Genomic DNA, 19,412 nt, shown 5'->3' with positions numbered 1-19,412 from the left:
TCTGAGTTCTACATTCCTGCATATCACAATGTGACAAATCTAACAAAATTCAAATGTAACAAAATCCACTCAAGATTTAAATGGTTTCAGGCTTCCTGAAATTCCATTTCCTCCACAAAAACTTGCCTAAGTAAGGTGGCAATTTCCTATCCTCTTACCCTATCTTTGTCTTCTCAATATAACATTCATAAATCTGACCCCACTGTCAGCACTTTTAGGGAAATGATGGAACTCTGCCAGAAGACCAAAGATAGGCAAAACCCTGCTTTTCAAGGTAGTGGGGAACAGGAGAAACAAAACTACAAGGTCTTTGAAGTGAAAGTCTACGTCTTATTTTCTATTCTATTGCCAGCACCTAATATAGGGTCTGTAACATATGTGAATGAATAAATGAATGAATGAATGAATGAATGAATGAATGAATGAATGAATGAATGAATATAATCAATTCAAATAGATTCTGAAAACCACAGACTGGCAAAAATAACATCTACCTTCTCTTGAAATAAGAAATACAGCAGGTCCTTAAATAATGCCATTTTCTTCGATGTTGTTTCCTTACAAGGTTGATGAGATGCCACGAGAACGTAATTTGTGTTTATATCACTTAGCCTATGGTAAAGGTGGTTTTGTTACATGTTATTTTGCTTTAAGTTGCAGAACCTACCTACAATGTTAAGTGAGAAGTTAATGTACGTAGATGAATTCTGACTCCTTAGAAAGAAAGAAAGCCTAGATTCACTAAAAAACAAATAATCCTAGGTTAAACTTGCCAGGATTCTATTCTTTGTCCTGTCCTCATAAACTTGGATCAAAACATAATCAGCAGTCTAATCATACTCATGACTATTACAAAATTGGTAAGGACAGTTAATACACTATGCAATAGAACAGAGATTCTGTCTTATCTCAAAGATCTCACAAATTGACTGGAAGACATCTATTTGTAATTTTAACAAAGACGAATGAAAATGACTATCTTTAGATTCATGGAAACAAATGTAAAATGTAATATGAGAGAATCTGGACACAATGGTATGAACAATACGGTATGGTAGGGTATGAAATGGAAAAAAAAAATAATGTAAAGTTTTCCACTGACCATAGCTCAGTGCGAGCCAATGCTGTGAAATGGCTACTAAAAAGTTCATGCAAACTTTAGTATTAATATAAATATTCTATACCTGCCAAAAGAGCAAATAGCCCACTGTATTCTGCATTAAATTAGAGTCTCCCTTTGCCTTCCGGTGTGGCACTTTAAGAAAAATGCTTACTAATTGGAGAGTACTGAAAGGACCATGACCGAGGTAGTAAGAGGCTTTAAACGCAGATCAGAGGAAGAATATTTAAGAGAGCTGGGGCATCCAAGTGGAGGGAGATGAATAGTAATCTTCACATTTGTTTTCAGTTATTTATTGGGCCTCAAGGGCACCAAAATTTAATAATCATAATACTTGGTTTAAGATACATTCTCATTACTGATCCACAAATGTTCTTAATTATTTACTTTTATGGTTGGTTGTTTGCGTGTTTTTACTAATGTACCAAGATCCCATAAACCCACCACCCAGGGAAGAAAATAACAACTTTAACTTATAATAAGTACCAATAAGAATCTGGCAGAGGCCATAGGATATCTCTGGCAGATGGCTATGAAGATAGTGACATTGACCCTCTCCCAATGGAGTGCTCGGGTCTACGTAACCGCCTCTTGACACCAGGAGAAGCACTGTAACTGCCTTAGTCAATGATTTTTGACTGTGAATATTATGAAAATTTGTGCTTCTCAAATCTTGAGTCATGCCAAGTTGTGCATAGTGATTAAAAAATAAAAGGAAGGAAGAAAGGAAAGAAGGGAGGGAGGGAGGGAGGGAGGGAGGGAGGGAGGGAGGGAGGGAGGGAGGGAGGGCGGGTGGGAGGGAAAAGGAAAGAAAAGAAAATAAATCATATTAGAGTATATAACTCCACTTTCTAAATTGAGGGCCAGGAGTCAGAAAGCCTAAATCACTGAACTCACTTCTGCACCATCATAGTAAAGCTCATGATTCTCCAAAGTCAGAAGGTGCCAGTGACACATTTTCTCTAGGAAATGTTCACAGTACTTTAGGAAATCTGCTAATGATACGTGCTAGATCTCTGTCTAATCTATGTTTCTGTTTAGCATTTGCATAGTTTTATAGATGTCAATATGGTCTTCTATTTACACTGTCTCTTTTGGATTATAAACTCTGAGAGGGAAAGAGACTCTATTTTATAGATACGCTGCAATAAGACACTTGGAGATTCTTAAATCAGAGCAAATTGTGATTTAGGTAAATATCATTGTGTTTTGACTTACACTGTGAATTAAGGGTGCTTTTTAATCCCCCTCATGGAGTTATTGGGATAATTAGATAAGACAAAGAGGACACATGGATGGACCTAGAAAATATCATGCTAAGTGAAAGTAAGTCAGACTGAGAAAGGCAAATATCATATGATCTCACTTACATGTGGAATCTAAAGAACAGAATAAACGAACAAACAAAACAGAAATAGACTCATAGATACAGAGAACAAACTGATGGTTATTAGATGGGAGGGGGGATGGGGGTTGGATGAGATTGGTGAAGGGATTAGGAAGCACAAATTGGTCGTCACAAAATAGTCACAGGAATGTGAAATACAGTATGGGGAATATAGTCAATAATGTTATAAAATCTATGTATGGTGTTGGACGGTACTGGACTTATGGGGCGATCACTTCAGAAGTGATATAAATGCCTAACCATACATAGACATACAGTCAGAGGCTATAAAGTACAGCACAGGAGGATAGTCAGTGGTACTGTATAGCTCTGTACTACCAGAGGGGGAGTAAACTTGTCGGGATCGTCACTTTGTGAGGCATGTAAATGTCTAATCATTATCTTGTTTTGTACACTTGAAACTAATAAAATACATAAGTAAAGCTGGGGAGGGCAAGGTATTTGCATAGCCACCAGTACCTCTCCATTAAAGATCAGCCCCACGTTTCAAACTGAGACAAGATTTAAGAGTCAGTATTTGTGTTTTAATTAAATGTACCAAATGGTACGATCCTTACCCCATAATGATATGGTGAGAGGTGGCAGAGTACAGAGTAACCTCTATAAAGCACAAGCTTTGGAGCCCAATAATTAAGGGTTTAGTTTAAATGCCTTATCAAGGAAAAGTATCCAAAATGGGAAAAAGTAAAACAAGTAGATGGCATGTCCTATCAGTATCATATGGATTGAAGGGTTATCTAGGGGGTGTCACTTTTTCATTTATTATTTACTACGTACTGATTAAAGGTCCCAGACTTAGTGATGTTACCATGAAACTTGCAGATTTTTGTCCAGCAGAGATGCAAATAATGTCTATTTTATGAAACAGACAAGCCCAAAAGTTATGGTTATTTCCCTGCAGGATAGTAACCAGTTTTTGGTATTAGTTCAGGAATCTTATCCTAACATTTTTTTAAATTAAATTTCCTATCAGAATGTAAGTGTGCAAATGTTCTTTGAACCACTCTTAACATCTCCTGATTCCCTCACTAACAAATGAGTGAATACAATTTCTGACATGTATTCATTTTACATTTATATGTGAGTCATGGTTCTAATTTTCTAAAAATTATGCATTAGGAACCCTGAGAAGCCTATTAGGAAAATAGTTATAATCTTGTACAAAATGAAAAATTATTTGGCAATGGGAATTATCATTTTCTAATTCATCTGTTAAAAAAATTCAGTTTTTCTATATGTTTCCTTATAGCTGGGCATTCCTGTGTTTGGGCCTTTGGCATAATCGAATACAGCTGCCAATTGCTGCAGCAAGATACGTTGGCAGAAGTTCTAAGGTCTCTTATACAACTGTATTTGCAATGAGCTCAAAATCGCTGTAACAATTGCTATCGGCTTCCCTTTCTTTGCTTATTCCAAACTTTATTATTGGCCTCAGAGATAAGGCTCATGTTACCACATGCTAACAATGTCTGGCTCGCGCAACACATATGAAATACAGCTTCATTCCAGTTTTCCTGCCAACAGGAGAGAAAACACAAAGCTAGACTCTAACGGAGTCGGCTTGTTGGTTTAAGTCATGTTGTACCTTGTTGGTATGTCATACTCATTGACACAGAAACCATTTGGCAACACTTGGGGCCATTCCATGACTTATAGGCAAATTTTGAGAGGATACTACATAAAATAAGAGATTCCTAAAGTAATTTGAGGAAAGTAATTGCCAGAGAATGTCCATATTCTCAGCTCACTTGACTTAAAGACAAAGACCTATGTCCTGTTATAGATTTGCTCATGTTGCCGTGTTTTGTCTAAGGAAAGAGAACACCCAATGAAGCAAATTTCAGGGGTTCCAATCAGAGCTTTGCCAATCACTAGTGTCTGGTTTGGGGTATGTCACTCTGCCTTTATAAAATGAGGATTCGGACCAGATCTCTCTTCTAGCATTAATTTTCATTATCCACACAACCTAAAGATACTTCATGAGTTGCAGAGGTAGCTAAGTCAAGCCTTTATTTTCCTTTTATTGTCACTGCAAACAGGTTGTAGGGGCATGAATCCTAGCTCTGCTGCTCACAAGCTGTGTGACTTTGGGCAAGTCACTTAAACTTGTAAAGCCTCAGTGTCCTTATCTGCAAAATAAGGACAGAGATGCTATTCATAGCATCTATTTTGAAGGTTAAATGGCTAAGTGACTTTAAAATGTCTGGGGAAGTAATTAGTATGTACTTTCACTCTATAAGTAGCACTAATTTTTACTGCTGTAGCCGTGCTTTGGTAAGACTTGAGCTGAAAACTTGAGCTGGGGTGGGGGTGGGGGGGGGTAGGTAGAGGGAAGGTTTCCTTCCAGAAGGCAAGTGAGACGAGTTCTGAGGAGAGCCCTAAAGGAGAGCTGGGCGCTTGCAGAAAGGGGCAAACGGGCATCATTTCCGCATCCACACTGGGCGTCAGAGCCCACAGGTCCCGACTCAGTCTGGCACCGGAGCCAAGCTTGACGAGACCATTCTCGAGGTGGGGGTAGTCCATTCTCAGAAGAGAGGCCTGTGGCATGTTTGACTTTCTGGTCCCCTGCCCAATCTTGGGAAGAAGGGACGGTTGCTTAGCATCGGTTCCCATGGTAAGAGATTACGGATGTCGGAGGCCACACATGTAAGGTTTGATGAGACTGTTCTGTGATGCGCCTCACAGGAGGACGGGGGCAACCCCTACCTAATCCCTGTGGCCCTTGGAGGACCTGTACCACCACCTTCTCATCCCCTAGCTCCATATGAAGGGATGCAGAAGTTAGCAGAGGGGCAGAAGCCCTGGTTGCTGCCCCAGCAGCTCCTCCTGGAGAAGAGTTTAGAACTTTTACCCCTGGCAGCAATAAAGGGATCAATGAAGTTAAACTGTGTCTCCGAAAAGCCACCAATAGTCCCTATGCAGAGACCACCATATCAGCAGAGGCTACCAGCCCCAGACACAAGCAAGCTAAACCTGATGGAGCAGAGACTCTTACCCTTTGCTACTCAAGTGTGGCCCCCTGACAGGCAATACCGGCATCACCTGGGAGTTATTAGCAATGCAGAGTCTCAAGCCCCGCCCTCAACCTCCTGAAGCAGAATCTGCTTTTTACCAAGCCCAGTAGGAGATTCATACGCACATAACGTGTGAGAAACAGTGCCATAAATCATGACTCCTTCGCCAGTCAGGGGAACAGACAGGTCTTCTCCCTTTCTGCTGAGTTGTCTGCAGTGGGTATTGCCGACAACTGGGAGCCTAGGGTCTAATGAGAGGTGAGAAGGAAGCCCCAAAGGGAAAAGAAAATAAGAAAGAAGGCGTAAGAAAGTCCACATACAATCAATTTTCAGATCACTGGGCCGACAGTGTCAGGGAAAGGGGAGGAAAAAAGCTGTAGGTGAAGTTTTCAAATGAACAGTCTTAAATGCTCATATCATTAGACGGTCCCAACAATCAAATTGTCAGAAACAATATGAAATGTGGCTGAGATATTTTTAAGGGCAGTTCAACAAAGAATATTTAAAATCAGTAATAAATAAATAAAGCATACAATCATTGTATGTTTATATGCTCAATAGGTTAAGAATACTCAGGAAGGCACTTTCATAGTCACTTATTCACCCACCAAACATTTACTAAAAATCTACGTTGTGGGCATTGTGCGAGGTGTGAGACTATAAAGAAACAAGATGTGGCCGCAAGGGACTTAAAGATTAATGGGTGAGGTAGTCATTCCTTCAGCAAATATTTACTGTACCCAGCCCTACCCCCCACCCCCATTGATAGAAGCCCTGTTGTGAGAATAGGAACACAGGCGTGGACAAAAACAAGCAGAACCCCTACTCACGGAGCTTACATTCTAGTGTAGGGGGTGGGTAATACAGCAGTCCTCTTTTATCTGAAGGGGATACTTTCCAAGACCCACAGTGGATGTCTGAAACTAAGAATAGTACCAAACCTTATATATACTATGTTTTTTCCCATGTATACATACCTATGATCAAGTTTAATTTATAAATTAGGCACAGTAAGAGATTAGCAACAATAACTAATAATAAAATAGAGCAATTATAACAATGTACTGTAATAAAAGTTATGTAAATGCGGTCTCTCTCTCTCTCTCTCTTTCTCTCTCTCTCTCTCTCTCTCTCTCTCTCTCTCTCTCTCTCTCTCTCTCTCTCTCATACACTGAGAGGGCTACTAAGTGCCTAACAGGTGAGTAGCATGTACAGTGTGAGTTATGTCACACAAACAGAAGATTCGCATCCCGACCAGGACAGAGCAGGATGGTGCAAAATTTTATGATGCTACTCAGGACACTGCGCCATTTAAAACTTATAGATTGTTTATCTGTAATTTTCCATTTCATATTTTCAGATGGCGGTTGACCACGAATAACTGAAACCATGCAAAGTGAAACTGCAGATAAGGGAGGACTGTACCTGAGAGAAATAAGTAAAATTTATAACACGTGGGATAAGGGCTAAAAAAATAAATTAAAGCAGTGATGTGTCACCGGCTGTGTTGCAATTTTAAATAGGATGGCTGGGAAAGAAGCATCAATTTTGAGTAACGCTGAAAAGTGAGAGAAGCACACAAGATGGGTGTCGGGAAGGAGGGCACCACAGGCAGACGGAGCAATAATTCAAAGGCTTTTCTGCACCAAGACCACCGTGTGTGGCTGCTACAGAAGGAGGGCAGGTGACAGTCAGAGGACATGTGATAGGAGAGGTAACATGGGCCAGGTAGATGAGTCCAGAAGGCCACTATGAGGACTTGAGCTTCTTCTGAGTAAGAGGGGAGTCATGAAGGTTTGTAGGCAGAGGAGTGATGGGAATCTGACATGTGCTAATAGGATCCGTCTGGTTGCTACAAACAACAGAAGTGATAAGAAGTTGTCTGACTTGGGGTATGTTTTTAAGGTAGAGTCACCAATTGCTGTTGAGAGTGACAAAATGACAGGAGTCAAGGATAATATGGAAACACGTGAGTATAATAAAATACTGCGTTTTGTTAAGTAAATACCTACATCCAGCCTAATGTAAATCCAGAGCTCTAACCTTGATTCCAGCATGTCAAGCCCACGCTTAGCAGAACTGCACGGGGACCCCATGGTCCTTTAGCTGCACAGAGTACCTCTGCACACCCAGCAGATGCCAGACAGCGTTTCTATGTTGTCATGAGGAAACGCAGAAAATGAAATCAGAGGGTGTTCTAGTTGTCACCTGCCTGCTTTCTTGGACCAAATTAAACTACCTGTTGGAGTATTTCTTACATTTCTCCCCCATGTCCTGACGTTGTAAGCTCTAGAATCCTTATGTTCCACCCATTGGAGTTTACGGAAGGCATGGGAAGATACCACCAATAAAGTTCCTCTTATTGGCTCTTTCGATATCAGCACTAACTCAAAAGATGGTCTCCAAAAGTCTCTTCAATCCTTAACAACCCCAAAACTAATTTCTCAAGGTAGCTAAACAAAAGGGGACCACCGACTGCCTCAGAGAAAAACCTCATCCCAAAGTAATCTAAATCTGAATTGTAAATTTCCAAATACCCAATCATAAGTCTCAGTGGTTTTCTGACAAGGTCATCTCCACTATTTTCAGACTATGTCCTTCCTGACTTCCTTTTTAAAAGAATCTAGAAACCAGGATAATACAATCCGAAGGAATTTACATTTTAAACATCTAACCACAAGGTGGAGATCTAAAGCAAAGATTAGTTTTATAGCTGACTTCAACTTTGAATCCAGAACTTTTTCTAAGATAAGAGTTGTTAGTGTTCTCAGTCAGGTTGTATCAGAGTTTGACTTATTTTAACCTCGGAGAAAATACAGGGCTTATATATCAGTCTTCTTTTATAGAGATTAGAAATATATGTGGTGTGCAAGTATTTCGGGAAGCTCTAAGCAGCATACTGTCAGGCAGCCAAGTAGACACACTGACTGTATTAGAAATTTCAAGCTTTAGGTCTAAAGGAGGAAGGTTATTGTTATAGCACTCGATCATGAGTACATTTAACAAAGGCTAATATAATTATTTTAGTCCAGATATTTTATAGCTGGTATATAAAATATACCAGCTATATTTAAATAACTAATTCCTTTTAACCTGACAGATAGCAGTGCCAGATTAGTGCTTCTGAAGATTCTCAACCATGAGAATGGCTAAAATACCCCTCTAGTTTTATTTCATGTGTATATGGTAGTGGGACTCACTTAACCAAGATAGGTCTGGTGACAGCAGAAAACCCTCACCTCCTCTTTAGATGAATGGGTTTTATCAGTTTCCTCATTTACACACCAAACAGACTTGTTTGATTCACAAATTACCCTCCAGGTTTACTCATCTAGGAGTTTCATTATTTTAAAAATAATCTGAATTTCCTTTGGTTTCTTCTAGTGTGAATAATTATTCTTCCCTACAGAAACAAACAGACGATTGAAAGGGGAAAAAAATCTCAGTTAAATAATAAATAGAAAACATGGTATGATATTTTCTGTCTGTTTCTTCTATTTCCATATGCCTTATTTTAGAGATCGTATAACAGACATTAATTAACTAGACTCAACCATAGCTAAAATTCTTGGAAGGCTAACTCCTTAAAAAGTTCTTCTGCTATTGTTGATTGTAATCAAAGAACTGATTTGTGACAATTGTTTTCCTCAAGTTCACTCAGTTTTAAGACCTTCAATCTCCAATTTATTAAAGGTGTTGATCACCTACGACATAGAAAATGAAAAAAGAAAGGCAATCACAGGCGTTAAGTACTGTTGCTTTCAGATGTTAGGTGGAAATTCCCCTCATTCCTTAGTTCTGATTTATGTCTTTATCTCTGTCACCTGCCTATGTTACAACTAGTAGAGTGGATGGAGCTCCAAGCTGTTTATTTAGATAAGCATCAAAGTTTGGGACGCTGATCTGTACTTAAGAGACGTTTGATCCTATGCACCTCGATTTGGAAATCTAATGGAAACTGTAACAAGGAAGTTTTGTCTCTTCCGCTACTTTCCGGTCTCAGCAAGTCCGGAAACAAAAGCCGGCTTCCTGGTAATTTAGAACTTCCGCTTCCTGTTCTGGACGCTAGCAGAAGTGGAGAAACATGGCAACGTTAACCGAAATGCACAATGACCTTTTACAATCTACCACAGCATTCAAGTGTGTTCAAATATTGCCTTTTACTTATCAGTGTAAGCTTATGTGACACCACTTTAAACCAAAACAAAATCTGTACACTGGCAAGTCACCATGCATATTGGTTGGTTCACTGGGGAACCTGAGAGTGTGAGAAACGTTCTCCAGGAGTGGAATGCAAGTCATATGCGTGGGCCAGGTGATCGGTGACTAGCTTAGGTAGCAGTAAAGGCAGGGGTTCTTAAACAGTGTGTGTGTGTGTGTGTGTGTGTGTGTGTGTGTGTGTGTGTCCGAATCACGTGGTGAGCTTGTTAAAATGCAAATTGCTGGGCCCTGCACCCCACCCCCCACCCCAGTTTCTGATTCCGTAAGTCTGGAGTGGGGACAGAATTTGTATTTCTAACAAGTTAACCAAGGATGCTGATTCTGCTAATCTGAGGGTTATACTTGGAGAACCACTGCTCTGAGTGATGTTGGAATGTGGAAACACGTTAAACCTTAGCAAATAGTAGGATATCACTTAAAAGAGGAAGCGAGACAAAGAGTTAGGAGCACAGGGTTTGGAATCAGCCACACTTGAGATGTGAAGCTGAATGTGTCCAGAGCTGTGAGTTTTGGCAAATTGCTTAACCTCTCTGAACCATACTTCCCTTATCTGTGAAATGGAAGAGAATAATGATACCTATCTTTGAGGACAAAGTAAGTTATTGCATGTAGAGTGCCTAGCACATGGTACTCATAAATGGTTGCTATTATTTTTTAAAATTACTGACACTATTAGAAAAAAAAAAAAACAGTTCATATGTAGGAAATAATCTCTGTGAGCTAAGCAGAGGAGAAATTTTATTTGGGATACAATATGGATTGGTTGGGTTTGGATTAAATAAAAAGAGATTCTCATCATTTATAGAACAATCTTTCTCCTTTAAAATAAAAATCCTTCGTAAGATCTTTGGTTCTTTCTTGAAACCTACCTTTAACCCATTTCTTTATTGCCATCTTAAAGCTCTTTCTAACATTTATTTCTTGATTCTGTCTCTTGCTGCAGTATTTCTCTACCCTGGAGTTTGTATCATTTGTGTGCTGAGGACATTCCCATATTTTTTTACATGGTTTTTCTCTGGTGAAGGCACAGAGGGCAAGTATCTTGTGGCCACTTCCGGAGGACCAGGCTGTCTATTTCCTCTCCTCCCGCCAGGCAGGTGTGAGCCCTGACCCACTGTCAAAAGACCTAGACCTAAGATAAGATTACTGTTTTCTTTGCCTCTAATACCGCCCTCCACTTATACTGCACCTTTCCCATCTCTTTCATGCTCTTATTAAAAGGCGTTTTATTGCCAGTCGGTCTATAAGAGTTTTCTTGGATTTGAACTCTTCTAAGGAAGTGTATACAGAAAGGGTGGACAGGTGGCAACTTGAATCCCATTTATCTGGAGTGATTCTGCAAACTGTGGGTTCTGGGCTCTGGCTCAAACCAGCTAGATCAAAATCTACATTGTAATAACATTCCCAGTGATTCCTAGCACACTAAAGTTTAGGAAGCACTGCTCTACGGCAACTATGCTACAGCCCTAAATGGATGCACCGCTGTGTCTCAAATTAGTGGGAGGGAAGGGAGTGGGCTACACATAGCCCTCAGCTTTTCTCACACAGCAGCCAGATGAGCTCCGTGTATTACGTCAGTCAAGTGGGTTGGTCAGGAATTTTGCCTCAGACAAAAAGGTTGAGATCTTTCCTCGGACATTCTTTTCAGAGTGAGGTTTGAGTAAAGGGAGGATGGTTATCATCTCATCTCTACATGGAATAGAACCACCCTCTCGGTGGTATTTGAAATGTAGGCAGGGAGGTCACATTGTGGGCTGGTGGGTGCTACGAGCACTTGGCAGTCAGGGGCCAGAAATGCTACACATCTTGTCTTTGGGGGGGCCTCCCACACAACAAAGAATTGAACTGTCCAAATGCCAATAATACCTCAGGTGAGAAGCCTGCAGGTTTGATTCTCCTATCATGAACCTGTGTGAAACCTCTTGGTTCCCTCAGGAAAATCCAGTATCTGTTTGACTTGATTCTCCATCATCTTCCCTTCGTCCTCAGTAACATGTTAAAGTATTCAATGGATTATAAGACTTTTATTCAAAGTCAGGAAGATAGAATGATTTCCATTGAAACACTGGGCATCGATTTTGGGCCGTAGCTTTCACTGCCGTTAACGGTAGTTTCTAAGATATATTGAGCTTTCTATCCAAATAAATCCAGTGTTAGGAATCATAATTTGTACCAGACTCAAGAAAACAAGATCCTTACTTAAGAAAAAAAAAAAAAAGGCAGTTGAAATAGCATTGTTGCCAGAAGCTATAGACCATTCTGCAATTTATTTCCTTTTTAGTGGAAGAAAAGACTTCAAAGCCGTAAGTATAAACATATGCTATAATATGTCTAAAATCTAAATGTAAGATCCTTTGAACCAACTTCCACATGACACAGTGGGCAAGTCTACCATTTATATAATGAGATAATGTAAAAACAAGGAGATGTAACGATTGAGAGATGACATAAATTGTATAAGCAAAAAAAATAACGAAGTTTGGAAGATACAGCTTCCTGCAATACAAGTAGGATCGCTAACTAACTCCCCATCCCCTTTAGGACAAAATCCAAGCTCCTTTACATATCTCACAAGTGTCTCCACCATCTGACCCTTTGAAAACTAGCAAATCAATATATATTTTGAGTACCCATTTCGAAGCAAAAGCAAAAGCATGTGGAGGCATAATATCAACAAGAAAAAGAAAGCACTGCTCTGAGAGCTGGAAGCAGCATTATTCTAGGGTCTACTTTGACACTAGTCTCGTATTAGCTACTTTTGTGAAATGGGGAAACTACATGGTAGCTGAAATCAATAGCACTAACAATTCATTAACTCACTTGAATTTCTACTAATTGTCAGAGCTGCTAAGCCATGTCAGCATGGCTTATGATTGCTGTGTTTCCCATCTTATTCTCTCTGTATGAATCGTGTCATGGATTAACATGAATTTAAGAAGCAACTGCCAAGAGTTTGAACTTTGATATCCTTTTAAAGTGTAAAAAGGACTCTTGATAATAGACGGCAAGCACTGAAACTCATGCTGTTCTTTATTTATTGCAACGTGGAAGTTTTTTAAACCTCAAATTTAGTACTTTACCCATCTGTTTCTTTGAACATACGTTTGGAAAAGATCCTTTAAATTTCAATTGAGTCGCAAACGGTCTGTTTTGATAATATATCACATTGAAGCAATTCAAGTTAGTGCTAACTTTAAATCTAAGGAAACCTTCCTTGTAGCCGTTCATCAGAGGACATTTTTGGTATATTTCACAGTGATATTAAGAATTTTTTAGTATGTGAGTTCTCCCAAAGGTTTTTCAAATAAGCGTTTTTCTAAATAGGCTTTTAAAAGAAATTCAGTAAAAGCAAATAATATGGCAGCAGCTGCTTAGAAAAGGAAAACAAAAACCCTCATAATTTGTCTGTAAAGATGTCTTTCAGGAAGCCCATGCTGCTTAAATAAGATTCTAAAATAAGTATCAAGGTTTCAATACTATAACACAAATATAAAACGACTGGCCCAGAATATGTAATCACTCTTTTGCCACTAACGACTCTAAATTTCATCCAAAACAATCCGGTCCCCAGAAATCAAGTTTAATCCTAACAGGATGCACTTTTATGAATTTCTCAAATCTCAGTGCTGCCAGGAACCAGCTCCTTAGGAGTCCTCGTGTGGCTTTCTGCCTGGCACCTCCCAGCCAGTCTCCCCTATGGCCAGCTTCCTTCACTGAGAACCTGTGTTAAAAAAAAGAGCCCCAAGGTGCAGCTCACCGTGTGTGGAGGCACCAGGCCAAATTCTGAGGCTTGAACAGTGACATTCTAATGAACTGTACACATTGTCAAGGCACTCGTGATGGAATTTTGAAGGATGTGGTAGCGCTATATTCTGGTAGAAAAAGAAAAAGACCAATTTCAAGTGTAATCATTGGATTTGCACTTGATTGGGAAAAGAGTATTAGTCAGAGTCTCACTGTGACCCAGACAGGGTCTGTAGGACCTTGAGAAGTTTGTGTCATGTAAGAGTGACCGAGAAAAGACATAACTGTATAACCACCTCTCTTCTTCCATCGAGCTAAGGAGACTTTCATCTGGCCTGATGGGCTTAGGGGAAATGGGAGAGGCCTGAAGCCCATCTGAATTTATGTCATGGAAACAAAATAGAGGAGAAAAGGGTTAAAGGTGAAGAATTCAAAACAGCTTCTGTGAACTGGGTTCATGAGAGAGAGTCTAGCAGGAGAGATGGGAGAGAAAATTTGAAGAGGTTCACTATGCTAAGGATGAGATCTCTTGAAAATATCTTGGGACATTGCAATAAACACTTCGTTTCCCTTTAGTTAATTTTCATTGCTTGATTGGTGTTCTTTTGAATCTGGCACCGTCTGCAAGGAATCCATTAGCCCCTTGGGCATAAATGAAAATCACAGCTTTCCCAAAATGCAAATCTGATCATGTCACTTCCCTTCTAAAAGCCCTTGAAAAGTTTCTAATCACCCTGCCTGATCTGGCCCCTACTTTAGTTCAATCACATCACCTACCAGCACCCAAATTCTATGTTCCAGCCGTATGTAAAATGGATGGTTCCCAAAATGTACTTTTGTAATATTGTGATTTATAATAACAAACATATATTTGGTCTTCATCCAGATCTGGCAGAGCTTCTAAAACCCTTGGAATTTCCTATGTGTCTTTTGTTACATTAATGAGATGACTTTGGTGAAGCACCAGGGATGGGAGCTGGTTGCCAGGGGAACCAACCAGGTGACTATAGGATTGGAACATTGGGTCCCACCTCTGGGGAGAGGGGAGGAGCTGGAGGTTGAATCAATCACCAGAGGTCAATGATTTAATCAATCATGACTATGTAATGAAGGCTCCATAAACCCCCCCCAAAAAAATGAGCTTTGGAGAGATTTTTCTAGTTGGAGATGCAGGGAGACTCTGCAGGATATGAAATCCCCTTCCCAAATACCTTGCCCGATGCATCTTTTCTATCTGGCTATTCCTGTGATATCCTCTTATAAAAATCCAGTAATCTCGTAAGTAGAATGTTTCCCTAAATTCTGTGAGCTGCTCTAGCAAATTAATCGAAACCAAGGAGGGATTCATGGGAACTTCTCATTTATAGCCAGGTGACAACCTAAGCTTGTGACTACTGTCTGAAGTGTGTGTGAGTGTGTGTGTGGGGGGGGAGGGGGGCATTCTTAACCTGTGGAATGTGCTGCTCTGATACTCTCTCCAGATAGACAGTGTCAGAACTGCACTGAATTGTAGGACACCCAGATGGTATCAGAGAATCACTTGGTGGTGCGAAAATAATACACACATTGGAACTATGATTTCACAGATCCTCAGACCTTCACACTTGCTTCTGCTTCCTCAGTTTGAAATGCCTACCTACCCCATCCTTTCATTTATCCACCTACACAACAAATATTTGTTGAGCACCTATTAAGTTTTAAACCCTGTTCTAGGCACTCAGTGATCAAAATAGTGAACAACTACAATTAACAAAACAAAACAAAAGCCTTTGCCTACATAGGTCGGACATTCCCTTGGAATTCTCCGTGCCATCCAAACCACACTCCAATATCAACAAAACACAGTATGTGGACCTCTTTTGAATCTTGCTTCAAGCATACCATCTTTTAAAAACCTATGAGACAGATGAGATTTGACTCTGATTGGATATTTGAAAATATTAAGAAATTGCTATTACTCTTTAGGTGAGACAATGGTATTGCAGTTATGGGTTTTTTAAATAAAAACAAGAATCTTTGTCTTTTAGCAATATGTACTAAAATATTTATGGATAAAATAATATGAGGTCTGGAATTGGATTTAAAATAGTCCATTGAGGGGTTGGGGGGGGTGAGGAGAACACAGATGAAACAAAACTGGCCATCTGTAGATAATTACTAAATTATTCTTCTACTTTTATATATGTTTAAAATTTTCCGTAACATAAAGTTTAATCAAAGGAAGAAAAAAAGTAAAGACACATTGGATTTCCTGCTCTCCAACAAGCCTTCCATGGGGCCCCAATCCCAGCTACTCCCTGAAACCCAGCGGCCCCCCCAGTTCTCCTAGCCCCTGGGCTCACCTCAATATTACACCATTCCATGACTGTCTGTATCACTCCCATGCATCAGTTCGCCCCCTAAGGGCAAGGACTGTGTCTTTTCTAATCATTCTTTCCATCAACTCCAATCACAGTGCCTGGCAGAAAAACAGATACTGGACATTATCTCTGCAAGTAAAAAACCAAAAGCAATAAAAATTATATTTTAATGAATATGACACTAGTTTCAAGGGAACAGAAACTTGATAGCTATCTTCGGCACCGCATAAAATGGTCTAGCAGATGAGATTCCATTTGTTTAACACATAGTTATTGAGTCCCCTATTGTACCAGTGACACTGTGCATGGGACCATGTTCTCCCTGTTAACAATGGACTCCCTTTTTGGGGGTCTCCATGAAAGACTGGGGGGAGGTAGAGTGGTGCCCACGTGCATATGCGCACACACACGCAATTAATTATTTTCTTGTTGTTGGTCCCTTCAGGATCTAGTTGAAGCACACACAAAAAAGTTAATATTCCTATAACAATATCTATCATTTCTGTTTGCTTGTTTTATGTACTGTTTTGATAAACAATATAATATTCTTTGTTATTTAAAATGCTTTTTAAATGTTATTTAAAATGTTTGTTAGGCTTCGTTAATAAAAATTAAGCTAGCTGAGACTAGATAAAACTTTGGTTTTTCCCCTTCCTAAAATAATTAAAAGACAAAATATAGATGCATATTATTTATTCTACTAATAATATAAAACGTGCTAAGTCCCGACAGGTTTCAGTAAGTAGTGGGTGATATGAGTCTCTGACACTCAACCTTTCCCAATCCCAAATTAAGTACAAATAATAAAATCTACTTCCTAATAAAGTAAGATGGGTAATACACCCTAGTTTTGAGACATTCCTCTCTGCTAGCGATATTACCTACCTCATTTTGAGTAAAACTACATCATCTATCTGCAAAGAAAAATTCACATCAAATAAAGAGTACTTTCAAAGAATATACACTTAATTCACTTTACTCTTTTACCATATCCTTGCATCTAACTTTAAGTGCTTGAAGTGTGTCAGTGTTTGAGAACCTGTGAAAATCTTGCTCAGTGATGGCAGTCTGACAGCTAGAGATATGTTTCAACATATTTAATGCCATCAATTCTAAGATAAAATATACTTTCCAAGGGCTGTGAACAAACCACAGAGTATAACAAAACAGAAATCAGGATCACTGTTGCAAATTCTCTGGTACACTAAGTACGACCCTTTTATCATGACTTCACCACCATAGAATCACATAGGGCATGCACCTCAAAGAAGCTGAACACATTCTTATCGAATATCAAATATAAAAACCTATGTTATAGAAGAATAGAGTTGTTATTTTTATATATGGTCATTATTAACCATATTCTTATATGGTTAATATTAACCATACATTTAGTTATTATTCTAAGAATGTACTAAAGCCAAAAACTGCATCTGGAAAAGAGATCTTAGGAAAACTCCTTTAATGGTAGTCAAAATATTATTTTGACAAATTATCTGAATGGAAATAATATTTATAAATATTCCAGTGTTTAAAATATTTCAGTATATTAATTCACAGTAGTAATTTGCATTATTGGTCAATAAATATTTTATTAAACCAAGAGAAATAGCTGCTCATTCCTATCTTTCTACGGTCTCTAATATGGAGGGTAGCACCCCAGCGCTGAGTCCAGAAACATGGCGTAAACTCTGTTTTGGACTCTGATTTCTCCTAGTGCCACCCACCTGATTACCAAAGTGCATTGTGCCTATGATCTAACTATCGTTTCCTCTTCTCTGCCTGAAAATTTCCCCCTTTTCCTTCACAGTTCTATGTAGCCCAACCTTTCTCTCCCAGACAGACTTAGGTCTTCCTAACATCTATTATGCCTTAGTCATATTTCTATTATAGCATATTATTATATTATCATATTCTTATTTGAACCCCTCCTCCTTTAGGAATGGGGTAGATCAGAGTCATTTTGGGTTAGATAAGACCGATGGGGCAAACCCAAGCCAACATCCACAAGAGGGAGCCATAAATCAAAAATCAAAGATCAGAAACAAGCCCTAGAAGCACGGTGTCAGATTAAAATGGTACCTGGAAGACGTTGCTGAGACACGGGAAATGGAGGAAAGGATAGAAATCAGAGCAGGTTAGCAAAGGAAGAGGATCCAGGATGATTGCCGCGACCACTGCTAGGTCAGAGGCGAACACTTACCTGGGAGAGTTATGGTACACGGGGAACATTAAGGTGTGTATAGAGCCAAGTGAAGGCACTCAGTCAGGGATGTTGTTTATGTGCCAAATGCATGTACGCTACTGGGACCATAGAGGTCTGACCTCCTGTCCCAGGTAAGGAGAAACCAGGGCTTTGGTTCAGCTGGGATTCCAGAGCTGTGAGAAGGTGGGTGAGTCAGTGGTGAGCTGGTTGCTGTGGGATGAGAATAGAGGGTAACTGAGTCTATGGTTCAGGACCCAAGAAAAGGGTGGAAGGAGCCCAGGAGGCTCCGAAGTGCTCATGAACTTATTCAATAAATATACAGTAAGTGTCCAGTGGGTGCCAAGCCCCATGCCAGTCTCTTAGTCAGCCTGGCTGCCGTAACAATATACCAAAGACTGGGTGGCTTAAACAACAGGAATCTATTTCTCACAGGTCTGGAAACTGGTGCCAGCAGAGACGGTGTCTGGTGAGAACTCTCTCCTTGGGTTGCAGATGTCCACCTTCTCGTTATGTCCTCCCATAGCCTTTCCTCAGTGCAGGCAGGTGGACAGAGAGACGGAGAAGGCAAGCTGTCTTGTGTCTCTTTTTATAAGGGCACTAATGCCATCGTGAGAATCTACCCTCATGACCTCATCTGAACCCATTTCCCTTCCAATGGCCTCATCTCAAACACCATCAAACTGGAGCTTAGGGCTTCAACAGATGGATTTTGGGAGACAATTTTGTGCACAGCAGGGGTGCTATGGCATTCATAGTAGAGGATGATCCTTTACAAGTGACAGAATGTCACAGAAAGGAAAAACAGAGTTTTCAGGGGAATGTATTTCAGAGGGTGCTAAAGTAGTCATCAAGTTTAAGGAAATGACGGAAGACAAGAATGGGACCCAAACCAGGGTGAGGAGCAGTCCATGAACTGATAGGAAGAGCCAGTGACGTTCAGGACACCAGCCTAGGAAGATGTACAGAGGTAGCAGCACCTAGGGGGAGGGGGAGGGTGTACTCTTCTGGGGGCTGAGCCCAAGGGGACAGCAGGTGAGGTGTTGAACCTGTTCAGAAGGGAGGTAAAGAGTCTTAGACACAAGTTCCCCTCCAGGCTATATAGCAAGCACGTAGCAGTTTAAATAAACATTAATTGAGTAACTTACTTAATATGATCGTACTGCTTTTAACGTTCAATTAATTAGGCTGATCTATGGGGCGTACTTTTTTTAAACCAATAATTCTTATAAACTTCGGTCCTGGTTACCCAGTTAATAGATTATTGAGCTCCGTGTCTTTTTCCACTACCGTATTTCCCATCCTCTTTCTCTTGTCTCTCCCCAAACACCAAGAACTTTTT

General features: G+C 39.9%; 1 protein-coding gene across 3 annotated transcripts in view; it reads right to left on the bottom strand.

Annotated features, from left to right (window-relative positions):
* Nucleotides 1-19,412, bottom strand: part of HMCN1 (hemicentin 1) — a 489,269-nt gene that overhangs the window by 412,227 nt on the left and 57,630 nt on the right. For 2 of the 3 annotated variants that reach the window (XM_074322402.2, XM_088801634.1), the window contains exon 2: nucleotides 15,850-15,965. The exons of the other annotated variant lie outside the window; for it this stretch is intronic. The gene's annotated coding sequence lies outside the window, so the exon portion shown is untranslated. The remainder of the gene's footprint in view (nucleotides 1-15,849; nucleotides 15,966-19,412) is intronic. 3 annotated transcript variants of the gene reach the window in all.

Source organism: Rhinolophus sinicus, chromosome 11 (genome assembly GCF_057876585.1).
Source record: "Rhinolophus sinicus isolate RSI-liver-muscle chromosome 11, RSI-T2T, whole genome shotgun sequence".
In the NCBI taxonomy this organism is placed as follows: domain Eukaryota; kingdom Metazoa; phylum Chordata; class Mammalia; order Chiroptera; family Rhinolophidae; genus Rhinolophus; species Rhinolophus sinicus.
This window is presented reverse-complemented; position numbering and strand designations above follow the sequence as displayed.